The sequence below is a fragment of the Mirounga angustirostris genome, unplaced genomic scaffold (assembly GCF_029215605.1).
Source record: "Mirounga angustirostris isolate CCGP_5_RB_7025 unplaced genomic scaffold, mMirAng1.0.hap1 SCAF_5, whole genome shotgun sequence".
Lineage (NCBI taxonomy): Eukaryota > Metazoa > Chordata > Mammalia > Carnivora > Phocidae > Mirounga > Mirounga angustirostris.
The window spans coordinates 79,998,395-80,015,110 of NW_026991713.1; the positions used below are offsets into that span (position 1 = coordinate 79,998,395).

General features: G+C 42.0%; 1 pseudogene; it reads left to right on the forward strand.

Moving 5' to 3' along the window:
* Positions 1–4,078: 4,078 nt before the first annotated feature.
* On the forward strand, positions 4,079–7,024 carry LOC123839786 (ubiquitin-conjugating enzyme E2 variant 1-like; annotated as a pseudogene).
* The last annotated feature ends 9,692 nt before the right edge of the window (positions 7,025–16,716 follow it).

Genomic DNA, 16,716 nt, shown 5'->3' on the forward strand with positions numbered 1-16,716 from the left:
AAGAGCTTTAAAAGATACACTAATTTCACAGTCATGTAATTCTGATTCTTAAAAAAAAGTATATTTATTTTATTTATCATATTTTAATTTTTTTTCTTAAAAGTTGATTTATCTCAGGGTACCTGGATGGCTCAGTTGGTTAAGCATCCAGCTCTTGGTTTCAGCTCAGGTCATGATCTCAGGGTGTTGAGACTGAGACCCGCATCAGGTTCCACACTCATTTGGGAGTCTGCCCCTCCCCCTGACTCCCTCTCTCTCCCTCTCAAATTAAATAAGTAAACTTTTTTTAAAAAGTTGCTTTATCTCTCATAATGTGATTTTTTTTTTTAAGGTTTAGCTTTATTTTTTTCTTGCATATCTATTCTGATTTGGTTCCCTGTTGGTTGGTTTGTTTTCAGAAAGAGATGTTCTTTAGGGTAGCAATGATTTTGGTCCTATTTAGATACTATCTGTTTACTAGTACTTTACTAGTAAGGTACTTGGTAATACTTAATGAATGAAATAATTAATATGTACTTTTGACAATGCTATATTTATATCCGTATCATTTAAGAATGCTCAACTTAACAACTGTCTATTTAAAAATTATCAGAAAAAAATTATTAACCAGAATAACATTTTCTTCATGGGCTAGCTACTAACCATTTCTTGTTACTGCCCATTCCCTTCTCTGCAAGTGGCAGGGTAGGGCAGGAAGACAGGGAGAAAAGGTGAGGTAGCTGCCTGCGGAAGGAAGACCCCTAAAGCCTTTGCTTTCAAACCTAGGAGACCCTGAAGTCCCTTTTATGACAAATATTTTGTTATGCTCCTTTACTACCCTGAAATGATATCCATAGAAAATATAGTCTGTAATACACAAAATTAAAACCACACACACACACACAGAATGCCTTAACTGCCATACAAAGGATAAATGAAAGAAATATACATCCAAGTATGGGAATACACAATGATAACTATACTAAAAAGCACGATGAAGTGGTCAGATGCCTACACTGATTATGAGTATGCTGGAATTTAAGAGAGACAGGAAACTCTTCAACCTGATTCTTCTTTTTATATTTAACATTTTGAATAAAAACTAAAAAGGTATATTTAAATGTACACTTAGAACCACTACAAATCAAGAGCTATAAATGCAGAATGTTCTGTTGGTGACTCGGCTCCACCAGATGCAGCTGGTGACACACTCCTCAGAGATGGTTACAAGTCTTGGTAAAGTTCTGAATGAAATAAAGCACGATCTTCCCTTGACTTACCTGGTAGTTATACCCCTGGAGCACTGAATTTTATTAAAACGACACTACAAGTAATTTGTGCTTATATGTAAAATAGACTTAATTTCTAAGAAACAGAATTTTTCACCTGTAAATTTAAGGCAGGGCATTAAAAGTTGTGAGAGACGTTTGACAATACTTTCCCATTTTGGGAGGATGCCCTATGCATCGTAAGAGTTAATGTCCCTGGCTCACCACTATATTAAAAGGAAGTCGTGCCTCTAATCACTGGGACCACCAGAAACACCGCTGCAAATTTCCAAATGCCCCTCGTGGATAGAACCGCCTCTTTTGAGAAGCACCATCCTGGAGGTTTGTGATAAATTGGGATAAAAGGAACTTTTTCTTAATTCTTTCCAGAGTCGTATTCACTACAGTGGTTTCTTTTTTTTTTTTTTAAGATTTTTTTTTTTTTAATTTGAGAGAGAGAGAGACAGAGAGAGAGAGCACATGAGAGGGGGGAGGGTCAAAGGGAGAAGCAGACTCCCCGCCGAGCAGGGAGCCCGATGCGGGACTCGATCCCAGGACTCCAGGACCATGACCTGAGCCGAAGGCGGTCGCTTAACCAACTGAGCCACCCAGGCACCCGCTACAGTGGTTTCTTAACATACTGTTTCATAGAACTTTCAGTCCACTGTTTGCAAAATTTTTATTTGGGAAATCTTGTGGGAGCAACTGAATATAATACTGCAAGCTATGTTTGAGCCAACTCATCTGTAGGGCAATGCCATTCTCGCCTTCATGCTAACTGCATAGCTTTCCATATCTTGGTAAATATAGTGATCTTTGCAAATTATCTCCTTTAAAATATGGGCTACTAGATTCTTGTTCTGTTCAGCACATTCTGATTCTTCAATTCCAGCCATGTTGAGTGACTGTGGATTTTGCAAATGGTTTTCTAATCCTTTGACTTGGCAGTTTTCCTCTGAAATCTGCGCACTCTTCATGATTACAAAATTGTTACCACTTGATAGCTGCTAAGTGGCCTCAGTGAAATGAGTTGTTTCTTTTGATCAAATCCATAGTTGATAAAAATGACCAGTTACTACTAGGTTGTACAGGGAAACTAAGTTTAAAATGATCTTTCAGGGAGTGCCTGGGTGGCTCAGTTGGTTAAGCATCTGCCTTGGGCTCAGGTTATGATCCCCGGGGCCTGGGATCGGGTCCCACATCGGGCTCCCTGCTCGGCGGGGAGTCGGCTTCTCTCTCTCTGCTGCTCCCTTTGGCTTGTGCTCTCTCTCTCGCTCACTCTCTCTCAAATAAATAAATAAAATCTTAAAAAAATAAAATAAAATGATCTTTCACACTATGTTACTATTTTTTAAAAAGATTTTATTTATTTATTTGGAGGGGGGAATGAGGGGCAGAGGGAGAGGGAGAAACAGGCTTCCCGTTGAGCAGGGAGCCCAACGTGGGGCTCGATCCCAAGACCCTGGGATCAGGACCTGAGCCAAAGGAAGATGCTTAATGGGCTGAGCCACCCAGGCACCCCCTGACTATGTTACTTTTCACTTTAAGAATGTGTCATAGAGTGTGAGCAGATAAAAACACGTTCACTGGTACTTCATTTTTGGCAAAGAAACACCTCAAGTCCTTGGAGTAAGAAGCCCATCGTCTCTGAAACAATGCAGCAGAGCAAATTAACATAAACAGCCGATTTCTTAGGTAGTCAGTATCTCTTCATTTCCTCAGGGTCTCCTAAGTAAGGAAATCACTGATCCTGGGCTTCAGAGCCCTAGAGGGCTGACGCACGGTAGCTGCTGCCCCCTAGCGTACTGTCCCTTGTTACTGCAGACATTAGGTTGACAAATGCTTGGGAAATAAAGGTGCTTTGTCTAAATGATGCAGGTAACGGAGAACTTTTTAGTATATCACTCTCTCGGAATGAATAGTTACAACACTTTTTTTGGCAATTACCTGAAGAAATAGTCATTTAAATGTTTTCCTGTTACTGCTTCAAGTTTTACTTTCTCCTCATCATTTTCTGCTTTTCCTACCTCACGGCTGGGTACATAATTCACAGTGCTCACGCTAAATGAAAATGTGGGATCCTGGTTTAAAAATCAGGGAAAGGGTGCCGTTAAAGGTACTAAAGTATCTTCTCCTTTCTTCTGCAATTTCTCTCTTGACTTGTTATGGTGGTTTTTTATTTGCTATTGTCATTCTAAAATAAAGAAAAAATTAAAATTTTAATACTAGCATGAATTTTATCTTTATCATTCATCTTTATATTGTGCAATGCAAATTGTAACTGCAACTATAAGAACAAATATAATTGTATTAAGTGCAAATATGACTTGCACTGAAATTACACAATGTATATCTTGTACCTCATGCATGCGTATGTATTTTGTTCTTCCCAGAGCGGTGGAAATACTGAACAAAAGTACTTCAGCTGTTTTTATGTCACTTCCTGATTCATGCACATTCAGGCAACACTCTCTGCCTTTGGCTTGCTGATGAGTAAATAAGGACCGAAAGAAAAAGGGACTATGGGTTGTCCTATCTTTCCTTTTTTTTCTATGCCAAATATGCACAGTAAGTGGTTGGCTAAGTAACATGAGGAAGAAAGGATATGGCAGGTTTTCTTGGTCATTTGTGTTGCTTAGAACACCGTTGCCTTCTATCTGCATCAGAAGAATTTATGATAAAAGAAAAGGATGACCTCTTAGGGCTCTCAGGGCTCCCATTTACTCAATCAGAGATGGAACACACTTACCTTGTACCTGCTTTGAGTTTTGCTGGAGTCCCCCGCATCGTGGGCCCACTGGACTTCTGTGTCCATGGGACACTGTGACGCCATGTGTGAAGGGTGAGATAGGGAATAATGGAGATGCATGTGAAGGGATCCCCTCTGCTCACACGGATGCTCCGTTGTCCCAGCTGACGTCACTTACAAAACCCAAGTCCAAACCAGAATTACTAAATATTTCATGACAGCGACAGCAGAGCATTAAAGCAAGCCCAGGGCCCTTCTGAGTGCAGGGGCCTAGATGATTGCACAGATTGCACACCACGAATCTGGCCCTGTGTAACTTCCAATCGGTTCTGTTTTGCTTGTTCGGACTTCCATCAGTTCCGCATGGGAAGACATAATTTAGACTCTGGAAGAATGCGGAGGGACTTTTCCTAGTACACAACCACTGGCCAACTCGTGGCACGGACAGCTGAAATGGGATTCTGTGGTCGAGCCAGGTGCTGGGTAGTGGCCTCTGGAGCGCCGTGATTTGCACTCGGGTTTGTGTTCAGAGCCATAGTTCCAAAGTGAGGAGGAAGATTGCTAAGGTAAGAATCATGAGAGAATGTTCACCACGTCTAATGCGGGCATAGTCTAAGAGACGAGAAGGATATTTGCCGTAAAGCAATCGGAAAAAGTTTTCCTGACTCCTCAGCCTAAACATGGGACAAGAGGCAAAATTACGTTTGCTTTTAAAACTTCATAGTATTTGAAAAATAGACAAGTGCTAGGGTTTCTTCAGCTTATCCTTTCAAAAGGGGTAGCTAACTATGCCTTCAGGAGGACTGAATTTTAGTGGAAAGTCTGGAAATGAATGTATCAAGGATTCAATCAAAGGCACGTGTTGCGTGGGTACCGTGCTTAGAGCACGTGCCCCGAGGGCAAACAGAATTGGGGATCCAGAGGCAGAAGGCAGAGTTTCTGCCAACCAGGACCCAGCAGGAGCCACGAAATTATCAGAAAATGGTATAAGGTCTATTTAAACAATTTTTACTAGTCTAGTAAGGAAATTTTATTTTACTCAATTTAGACAAAATTCTCTCATAGACATATCTCACTTTTCTTAAAGGGTATTTTGAATTTGATTGTTTTTTTCTTGGTGGCCAACACAAATTGGCATTCACTTACTGGAATTTTAAAATTATTTCTTCTTCTCCTCTCTTTCTCCCCCTCCTCCAATGAATTTTCTTTTTCCTGTTTTCTTCCCTAGGTGTAGGCTTATCGGCTGAATTCCTTTGCTGAATGATGTGTGTATCTGTTTCCACCAGACCTTCTACTCTCCATTTCTTCATTTGCTGCCTCTGGTCTGGTAGAGACTGGAATACCAGCTAATGAAATTTGTATCCATGGAAAGCTCTTTATTCCTTTGTGGAGATCCACATTTCCAACTGGTATCATTTCTCTTTCTGCCCAAAAGACTTCCTTTAACATTTCTTGTAGTGCAGGTCTTCTAGTGAAGAATACTTTCAACTTTACTTCACCTTTACCTTGAAAAATAATAATTATCTTCACAATCAGCCAAGATATGAGATTTATTTTTGAATGTAGGTGCCCCATGTTAAAGTGAGTTTTTATTCCATTGATCTTGTGGGCTTGACCAATTAGTCCACCACCATAGATAAATAGACTTGGCTAGATATGTATTTAGTTTTCCTACAAAGGAAGTTTTCTTACAATGGAAGATGCCATGGATTTTACTTCATTTCTGCTAGTCTTTATAAAGAAGTATAGTCCTGAGTCCTTTTTATAGAAAGCATTGTATAATTGAACTTTTTTAAAAAAGATTTTATTTATTTGTCAGAGAGAGTGAGCACAAGCAGGGGCGAGAGACAGAAGGAGAAGCAGGCTCCCCACTGAGCAAGCAGCTCGATGTGGAACTCGATCCCAGGACCCCAGGATCATGACCTGAGCCGAAGGCAGACGCTTAACCAACTGAGACACCCAGGTGTCCCTGTATAAATGAACTTTAAATCAACACCACAGACCTATAAGAGTTAGAATGAGTCTTAGAATCATGGAGCCCGATCCCTGTCCCAAGTCCACAAACACAATTTTTTTTATTTTACAGATAAGAAAGCTTAGGCAATTTGTAAGAGTTAAGTTCATTTGCCACATGTACACAACAGAAGCCATATTTTTTGTATGAAGAGCGTGTTCCTCTGCTCTAGATTATTTCTCCACATTAGCAGATTTTCAGTATGATATCCTGGAAGTCAGTTCTGGGACCCAGCAGGAATGGTGGGGGGTAGGAAGCAGCACATTAACTTCCAGGCATGCAGGGACACTTTCTCTTAGTCCTAGTTTACAAGGTCCAGGGTTTGTCCGTCTTTGTATTTGTAGCACCTAGCGGAGTGCCTGACTCATAGTAGGTACTCAATAAATGTTTTCATTGTAGGATGATCAAGATCCTTAACTATTATCCCTGGCTAAAAGACTGATGCTGGAAACTGAAGAATCTGCAGAGTGAAGAAACATCTAAGTTAAAAATAATTTGAGCTTCCAGTGACAGCGACGCAAGATGGCAGCCACCACGGGCTCGGACAATTTACGAAAACCAAATATACAGCCTTAAAATAGAATGTGGACCTAAATATCCAGAAGCACCCCCCTTTGTAAGATTTGTAACAAAAATTAACATGAACGGAGTTAATAGTTCTAATGGAGTGGTGGACCCAAGAGCCATATCAGTGCTAGCAAAATGGCAGAATTCATATAGCATCAAAGTTGTCCTGCAAGAGCTCCGCGCCTAATGATGTCTAAAGAAAACACGAAACTCCCTCAGCCGCCCGAAGGACAGTGTTACAGCAATTAATCAAAAAGAGAAACCACAGGCCCTCCCCCCTCCCCCCATTCGATTTAAGCAGTCATTTTCCACAGCAGTACATTTTCTAGATACGTCTTGTAGACATCAAAGTACTGGAAAGGAAGCTCTCATTCAAAGGCAATTTATCTTAAGATACTGTAAATGACACTAATTTTTTGTCCATTTGGAATATATAAGTTGTGCTATAACAAAAAAAAATAATTTGGAAAGGGAAGAGTGAAAGAAAACAATCTTTTTTTTTTTTAATTTTAAAAACATGGCCATATTGACCGTGTCATTGTTTTTCTTGAAAGATCTGTATGTAAAATCATCCGTGTCTGTTTAAAAGAATATAGCTAATGCAACAGAACCATAAATATGGCCATTAAAAGGCATAAGAGATTAAGTAGGAAATAAAATGAATTAATACGAATTTTTAAAAAAGCAATACACATCAGCAGAGAAGGGTGACCCAGGTGTAAGTATAGGGTGACGAATTTTCAGAGCTGGAAGAAATCTTGGAGCTCATGCTGGTCAGCTGTTTAATTTTACAAAAGATAACACTAAAGCCCAGAGGAGTGAAATGGCTTTTCAAGGCCTCACAGTAAAATAACAGCAAATTAGGCCTAGAACCTCATTCGTTTCTCACTACAACACTCTCTGCTCTTCAGCTCAGCCTGCTCCGAATGTTTTCTCTGCAGTATGAAGCATCAACTCAAAATACAGACTAAAAAATATAAGGGAAAGACTCAGAACAAAGGAAAAACCAAAAGGTAATTGGTTTTCTATGCCAAGGGATTTTTGAAGTAAATTAAAATCAGAACATTAATGTCGGTATCTGAACTCACCCCCGCCCCTCAAGTTTGAAACTCTTCCAAGCACCAGAGTTTCTCAACGTAGATAGAATTTTTTTTTATAAGTGAAATTCGGTCCTATGAAAACAAATCTCCAACTTTAAACAGATGGGCATTTGTGGGGTAATTACAGGTAATATGCACAGGGTCACGAGACCAAGCTCTGGCTTTGTAAGGGCTTTTGAAGGCACTCTGGAGACGACAGAGCCAAAACAGAGTCCTCCTGCAGAGGGCACCGGATGACCAGGCAGGAAGAAGGCGCAGTGGTAGCGCAGTGCCTCAGCCTGGACGGCGAGACCCTTCTTGATCACGCTCTGAGAGAAAACTCGAGAATTGCTGTGGCAGCTGGAGGAGAAGAAAGGACGCAGCGTGAGGCTTTAGCTGCGTGGTCTACGCAGTCAAACCTGACTCCGCACACGTTCCCTGCCCCGCAGGCTGGTTTGGGGAAAGTTAGGCTCTTTCCTACTCAAACAACTGTCCACAGAGGCTGAGGAAAGTCTACCGGGAATGTGTTTTCTCTGAGTTGAGATAAACAGAACAAGCAAGTAAAAGACTCATTAGAAAGTACTTTGAGCCATTTATACTTTGAGAATTTGCCTTGATGCCATTCTAAGGTGAAGAGATATAGTTAAGCTAATTTTCTTTGCGGCAAGAATGTGTTTATTCTACCTATCTTAAATTAGAGGTATTATCGCCTCATGGATTTTGAGGGAATAATTCAGGGAGAGGGAGCTGTGGGCCTGGAAGAGAGAGGGGGTGGTAGGCAGAGCCAGCAGATGGAGTGGACATGTTGAGGAGCGTAGCTCTGGGCAAGAGAAGGGAATGGAGCAAAGAACACCTGGGCTCTGGAAATGGACCTACAGCTTGGCATGGTGGATCAATGGCTGACCTCAGGTATCTGGGCCAGAGATAAAATTGCTGCGTTAGGAATGAGAGGTGATCCCAAATCAAGTCTACTGGACAAATACAAATACCATGTGTTTCCAACTTGAGTGTTTGTGTCCTGGAGTCCATGAGATAGATGAAGGTGAGTGAGAGATGAGAGGTCATGGTTCTGAGTATGTCACTATGCTCCTCCACATGAGGGTGGCACCGGACGCTGAGACCTTCTGCAAACAGGTGGACTTTTTCCAAGTAAGTGCTGAGTTCATGTTCGTAAAGTAAATCCTGAAGGGGCGCCTGGGTGGCTCAGCCGGTTAAGCGTCTGCCTTCGGCTCAGGTCAGGATCCCGGGGTCCTGGGATCGAGTCCCACATCCGGCTCCCTGCTCCGCGGGGAGCCTGTTTCTCCCTCTGACCCTCGTCCCTCTCATACTCTCACTCTCTCTCAAATAAATGAAATTTTAAAAAATCTTAAAAAAAATTAAAAAATACATACATATCCTGAGCATTGGCAAGCACACAGAGAAAGGGCAAGTGAGGAGGGAGCAGGTGTGCGGTCACATACCCTCAGCTGTGCACCTGCTTCTCCCGCTCGGCTTCCTCCTGCACCCGAGCTGTTGCCGGGAGCCTCAAGTCCAGGAGAGGGACGAGGACACCACCCAGAGTGGAGCCAGTGAGAACAGGTGCATGTTTTTGTTATCTCACTTGTTAGTAATTTGACGTGGTCAACGAGACTTCATCTTCTCATACGCAAGATGAAATTCATTCATTCACCTTTTCATTCAATTAATATTTATTGAATGCATATCATGTGCCAGGACCTGTGGCAGGTGCTGGAAATAGAGGGGGAACAAAACAGACAGGGTCCCTGTCGTGTGGTGCTTACAGTGTAGTAAAGATAGACATTAAATAATCAGACAAACCACTCTCTAGTTATGATAACTGCTGTGATAGAAAGTAAAGGATGGGGGGGCACCTGGGTGGCTCGGTTGGTTCACTGTCTGACTCTGGATTTCGGCTCAGGTCAGGAGATTCAGGTCCTGGGATTGAGCCCCATGTTGGGTTCTGAGCTCAGCACAGCCTCTGCTTCTCTCTCCCTCTGCCCCTCCCCCTCCCCTGCACCCACTCTCTCTCTCTCAAATAAATAAATAAATAAATAAATTCTTTTAAAAAAATAAGTAAAGGATGCTATTAGCATATAATAGGTGAAACTAAAGAGTGGGGTTGGGGGAGGAAAGGGGAAATGTTAGGTCAAGTTTTTAAACTAAACCCCATAAGGCAGGTGTGAGGATCGGCAACACAGGGGACTCTTCATGCAGGATCAGTCTTGAAGAGCCAACAGGCAGCCTAACGTACAAGGAGGACAGTGTGTAGTGAGGGTGTGGGAGCAGACTCTTTTCAGTCTGGTTACCTCTTAATAATTCTGTCTTTCCTGGCGGCCCATATCGTGGACAATGTTCAGTAACAAACTTCAAAAAGATTAAATTGATGGACAAATTTAGTTGCTGCTGTATTCGTGATTCATGTTTTTTTTTTTAAGATTTAATTTTATTTACTTAATTGACAGAGAAAGAGACAGCGAGAGAGGGAACACAAGCACGGGGAGTGGGAGAGGGAGAAGCAGGCTTCCCGTGGAGCAGGGAACCCGATGTGGGGCTCGATCCCAGGACCCTGGGATCATGACCTGAGCCGCAGGCAGACGCTTAACCAGCTGAGCCACCCAGGCGCCCCTCATGTTTTTAATCTTCATGATTTTCAGACCTTTCTACATTTATTGTCTTTGTTACATGTCATTGACTGTGGGGGCTAGAGCTGGAAAGAGAAATCATTGCATCTTAGCTCTTCATTTTACAAAAGTGGAGACCGAGGCCCAGAGAGAGTCAATGCCTTGACCAATGTCATATGGCTATTATGAGATAGAGATGATGTTAGAACTTGAGTCTCCAGATTCCTTTATACTTGCTGCTCCATCATTTTTTTCCTCTAAAAGTATCTGACAGAGTCAGGAAATGGGGAATTCAAGCAGACATAATGTTAACCGATTAGAAACCATTTTCAAGAAAATCTAACAGAAATGAAGCAACTCTGGCAGGAGAGGGTAAAGGAAATGAAACAGGCATACATTTCTCCACAACATTAAGAGTTAAAGAAATATCACATTTGTTCTTTTTCTTAATTACACATGGTATCAGTCATTTTTGGCACGCCCTCCTTTGCCCCAGTTTGGAAACACGAGAACCCCTGGACTTATATAATTCAGGGGAAAAAAGGGGGGGCCTAGTTCTCAGTTTCTGTTGAGGGAGAAGCGTTGAGGGTGGCCGTGGCAACCGGGCTGCTCCACCGACCTCCACACACGAAGCCCCGAGCCCCGACCACGGAGCCCCGAGCCCCGGGCCCCGGGCCCTGAGCACGGAGCCCCGAGTACCGCAGCCAAGCTCAGCACTGCCCTGGTGTGCAGAAGACTGGTGGGTCTGCCGCCCAGAATCCTCATCCGCTCTTTCAGCCCCGGGCAATCGCATCTCCAGCTGTCGGTTTACTCCCCTGCTCAGCCCTCGCTCCTGAGGTCCAATCCAGCCTACTCCTTTTGCTGGGCTGTTACTGTTAAACCATAAAGATTGTTTGCGGGGCCACCGACTCCCATCTCAAAATTCTCTTCACTTAGCCAAAATCACTCAAATACAAACAGCAATTTGCCATTCTAACAGCTAAGAAGAGCCCAGATGTGTGGATACTTAATAATCTTTTCTCCTTTCAGGGCCTGGAGGTCAGAGGAGCAGAGAAGGGTGATGCTGTTAATATTCTCTAGAAAATCTGGAGTTGCTAAAAACAAAAACACTAAAAACTAAATGACACTGGTTACTTTCATCCTCATATCACCCCCTTACTTAAGTAGAATTCTGTTTAGACGAGTGTTCCATCCACCTGCTTGTTGACAATGATCCTTCTGACATTTTCGGCTCCTAATTCCTCACGGCCTTCCTCTCTGGTCTCCTGGCTGTTGGCCTCGCAAATGCAGAGGATCCTCCAGCTCCTGTCCTCGGTCCTCTTCTTGGACGACTCCAGCACTTCTCCAAGTTGAGTGTGCATGTGAAAACTGTGGCCTCTTGCTGAAGCCCAAATTCTAATTCCCTAAGTTGTGCGTGGGGCCGGAGACTCTACACTTCTAACTGGTCCCTGGGGGACACTGAGGCTGCTGCACGTCTGACCGTACTGAGTACCAAATGTTTATCTCTCAGAGCACACTTGTCTCCTCTCCATGTAAAAATACATTCATATGTATTTAAGGGGGTTTTCTCCTGCATTTTCAACTATTGCCTGAGTGCAGATAGTTTCTATCTTCTGCTTTGTTTCCTTCTCAAGCTTCAGTCCTGCATATTCAAATGCTTTTTGGATGTCTTAGTGCGGATCCTGCCAGCATCTTGGCAGGACAGGGGCAACACTTTACCCACTGTCCTCTACGTAGCTCCTTCCGGGCGGATCCCACTTGCATTAAAGATGTCACAAAGAGGTAGAATTTCAGTATAATGTCCACCAGCTCCCCAGGCCCCTAAATGCACCCCCAAAACATGGCAAATGTTTGTTGATTTGGCAAAATCGAGGATATCACTTTGAGGTCATAGCATAAATGAAAAAAAAGTGAAAGTCTGGTTTGGAAGTATTCTCTCACATTTGCTTGTGCCAGAAAAGGAACTGTCAAGGCAGCGAGCCACGTATGGTTGGGCAGGAACTGGTTCCTATAAAATGGATTTTCAGGAACTTGCCTGGACTTCCATTTGGTAGCTCCATTTAAAGTTCCATTTAGCACATTGCAGAGGGAAGCCCTCCATGAGTATTTGCTCAGAGAAGACCCTGTAAAGAGTCGATCCTCTGTTTTCTCTGAATCTCAGAAGTTTATTTGGTGTCAGAGTTCTTGGCAAGAGGGATATGGTCAGAGAACAACAGCAGGAAAGCAATTCCAGTAGTTTACTCGAGACTCATACTGAAGAGTTTGTGTACAGTGGTATTCAATAAGAAAGGTTTTTATTTGGCTGCTATTGTATTAGAATACTAGGTATATAATAAGGCACATATTTATATACATACATACATCTAACTATATTTATATACACACGCTCATATGGTTGTACATACATACTGTGATGGTTAATTTTTATGTATCAACTTGACTGTACCTTAAGCCAGATGACAGGCTTTGGAATTTTTGCTGTGCCATTTTTTAAAAATTAGTTTAAGGGTAGAATTTAGTGATTCATCAATTGCATATAACACCCAATGCTCATTCCATCAAGTGCCCTCCTTTATATCCATCCCCCAGTTACCCCATCCCCCCACTGACCTCCCCCACCAGCAAACCTCAGTTTGTTCCCTAGAGTTAGTCTTTTATGGTTTGCCTCCCTCTCTGTTTTTATCTTTTTTATTTTCCCTTCCCTTCCCTATGTTCATCTGCTTTGTTTCTTAAATTCTACATGTGAGTGAAATCATATGGTATCTGTCTTTCTCTGACAGACCTATTTTGCTTAGCATAATGCCCTCTAGCTCCATCCACGTCCTTGAAAATTGCTGGGCCATTATTTGAGTAATCTCTCCAAATCTATTCTCGTATGGCAGAGTCTAGGAATTATCCATTTAAGTCCACCTGGGGCTTTTTCATGGGCTATGCTAGACATATGTTCAGGGCAAAAGGCCAACACAAGGTGAAGAGTTGTCAATGCTATTTATTAAAGGTGAATTTGGAGGGGATGGAAGATCAGGACAGTTTTCATAGAAGATGTTAACAATGTTGCAGATCTATTACAACTGCCTTGCAAGGGTGTCCCTAATACCGATCTCTTCCCACGGCTGCCCAATCACTGCAACATTGACACAGTAAGCTTTCAAAAAATCAAGTCTGATCTTAAGGCTCCTTTAAATTCATCTGGCTCTCCACTACCTACGTGCTGAAATTCAAAGTTCTTCACAGTATGGCCCTACCTCCTTTACTCCCTCCTCACCTTACCCCCTACTCAGTGCACACTCTACTTTTCCACAACTCCTCAAATGTCTATTTTAGGAGTCCCTATACAATGTGCCTCCAAAACCTTTCCTAGGAGTCCATGGACCTCAAATTACAGATCCCTTCCATAAACATAGACTGTAACACTCATCAACATATGGTAGAGAGCCTGAAAATGGCTTTTTTTAAATTATCTTGAACTGAAAACATTTTTAGGTTAGAAAGCTGCCTTAAATTTGGGAGGGAGGTCTAGTAAAATAAAGCATCTTTAGATATAAAAGTATTCCTTTAGCCACAATTTTAGAAAATAGAGTAGATCAAATACAAGTCTATTCATAGAAGGACATTTTACCTATGAATTTAAATTTGTAAAGGATTAAGAGTAATTAAATTTTCAACATTTTTTTTTCCATGCTGGGCATGGAGCCTAATTTCGGGCTTGAACTCATGACCCTGAGATCAAGACCTGAGCTGAGATCAAGAGTCGGACATTTAACCGACTGAAGCACCAACGTGCCCCTAAATATTTTTTAATATCTTTAAAATATCTCTCTGTTCACTTACTTAGATTTGAGAGGATTGATCAAATGAGTAATTGGAAGAAGGATTTACTGCTCACAACCAGAATAAGGCCGATGCATTCTGAGTCAGTTGCTAGGAAACAGAAAGCTAGACTCCACAGGGTTCTCAGGCATCCCATACATTTCTGATGAAGCCTAACATGGGCTATATGGCCCAGATACTTCCTCTTCATTTCTGCAGGTGCTGGGACTACCTTTAGGTCTTTACTCCAACATCACCTTTTAGGAGAGGCCTCAGGCAACTTATATAAAATTGCAATTTTTCTCCAACTTCTGGTACTTCCTATTGCTCTTTGCCACTTTATTATTTTTCTCTTTAGCTCTTATCACAGTAAAAAACATTATATATTTTACTTCTTTATTCCTCTGTCTTTCCTTCTAGAATATAAACTCCAAGTGAGCAGGGATTTTGGTCTTTTTTGTTCACTGCTGTATCTCTGGTGTCTACCACATAGTAGGCATTCAATAAATATGATGAGTGAAAACCTATTCACTCTTCAAGAGTTCAATTCAGGAGCCTGAACCTCCTCAATGGTGCTTTTTCCTGATTTTTCCACTCACCTCATGTCTGCTCCTATAGCACTCTGTCCTCAATCAAAGTAACATCATTATCGATCTGACATTGAAGCTCACATCTTCCTTTTGGGATTTCTTAATTTCAGTGTTTAGAGATGATAAGTATTTTGATATATTAAAATTTTGCACATGCATCCTAAAACTCAACCATACACATATAGGAGAGATTTCACTGAAAGCAGAAAGTGTGAAAAAGACAGGATTTTAGTGAACTATTAATCAGTTCAATGATTTAATAGTGAGCTGAGGTTCACAAAGAACTAACCAATAAAATAAATCACCCAGTTTAGTTTTAGACTGCCTAACAATGAATCAAGTTCCTCCATGTTGACCTGGTCAAATCACCAACGGAATTTTGTGATTAGTTTGGGCTGCCACATTCAAGAGTATTCTGCAGCATATTCAAGAGAGAGGAGACTGGAAATTATACTATTTGAAAGAACTGGGAATTGGGAAAGGGAACAGTAAGAGACATAATAGATGCCTTCAATATCTGATGTGTCATCAGGTTGGTGAGAAACTGTTTCTTCTGTGCGGTCTTAAGAGTTGGAAATTTTTTTTGCCTAATAAAGGGAGAACTTTCTAGCCTATTGAGATGACCCGGGATGGTCAAGTCCTTGAAGGTTCTGCTGCAGGCTGGGTTTGGTAGGGAAGTTATGAAGTAGGTCAGAGCTTAGTCACAGCCACACTGTCACCCTCTTGGCTGCATGGGTGGCTCCTGGTGAACGTTTTGCTCTTCCCAGCCTCCATTTACATGCTACCTGTTGCCACACTGCATTTTCACAGCATTTTAGCTCGTGTTCTTTGTTTAAAGTGTCTTTTTTTAATTTTTTTTTTTTTTTAAGAGAGAGAAAGAGTGCGTGTGCCTGTGTGCACGCATGGGTGGGGAGGGGCAGAGGGAAAAGGAGAGAATCTTAAGCAGGTTCCACGACCAGTGCAGAGCCCCCCATGTGTGCTCCATCTCACAACCCTGAGATCATGACCTGAGAGGAAATCAAGAGTCAGACGCTTAACCAATTGAGCTACCCAGGAGCCCCTGTGATTTGTTTTATGCTCTAAAAAATCCTTTGTTACTTTAGTATTCCAATCATTTATTTGATTTTCACACTGCTAGCAGTTGCAGGAAACTTGTAAATACTGGCTTGGCATAGACAGAGACGAGTTTGTATTGTCCACCCTCTTCACTTCCTTTCATTCTGGATCATAGTCAGACCCTTCTAATGTCTTGGACACATTCTCATGGCAGATGAATTAAAGTGGCCTATATAGAACATAGAGCCAAATACAATGCCGGGAAAACAGGATTCCAACATACCAGATGAAGAGACTGATGGTTAAATCTGGTGCTGCAGAGAGCTTTTCCCCAAATCCACGCCATCCTGGCAGAAAAGACTGCAGGGACTCTACAAGAGGGAGGCCCATTTGAAGGCCTACTCTCAAATACATATGCTTCAGGTCTTTATTCTCTCTTCCCTTCCCCCTCTCCCAATCTTTTGCCCCCAGCATACAGAACAGAGTATCTGTGACTACTCATCATGAAGAAACTCTCGGCACCATTATTATCAGCCATTTGCGGCTGTGGATAGCTGTCAAACACCTGGAGTTTCTTGGATTCTTTTATTCTGCCCCACCATTTAAACCTGATATCCTTTTGCTACTGTTTACTTAGGATGTCTATACCCTGTTTGGTTCTCTTTTTCTGGCACAAAGTAGGTGCTTAATAAACACTTGTTATTGAATAAGCCCCAATTACTTACTTAGTTCAAGTTACCATTATCTTGGCCTAGATTCCGGCAGACCTCTTCAGTGCTCTTTCTTGCCTCTAGTCTTGACCTTTCTCGTCAGTTCTCCACAATGGCAGCAAGAAGTATCTTCTTAAGATGCTAGTCTGATAATTTCATTTCCATGCTTAAAACTCCTCTGTAGGTCTAAGGATAAAGTCCTTACTTACCATAGCAACCAAAGCCCTCCTTGATACCTTCTCTCTTAGCCCTCCCGACATTTTCACCATCCAG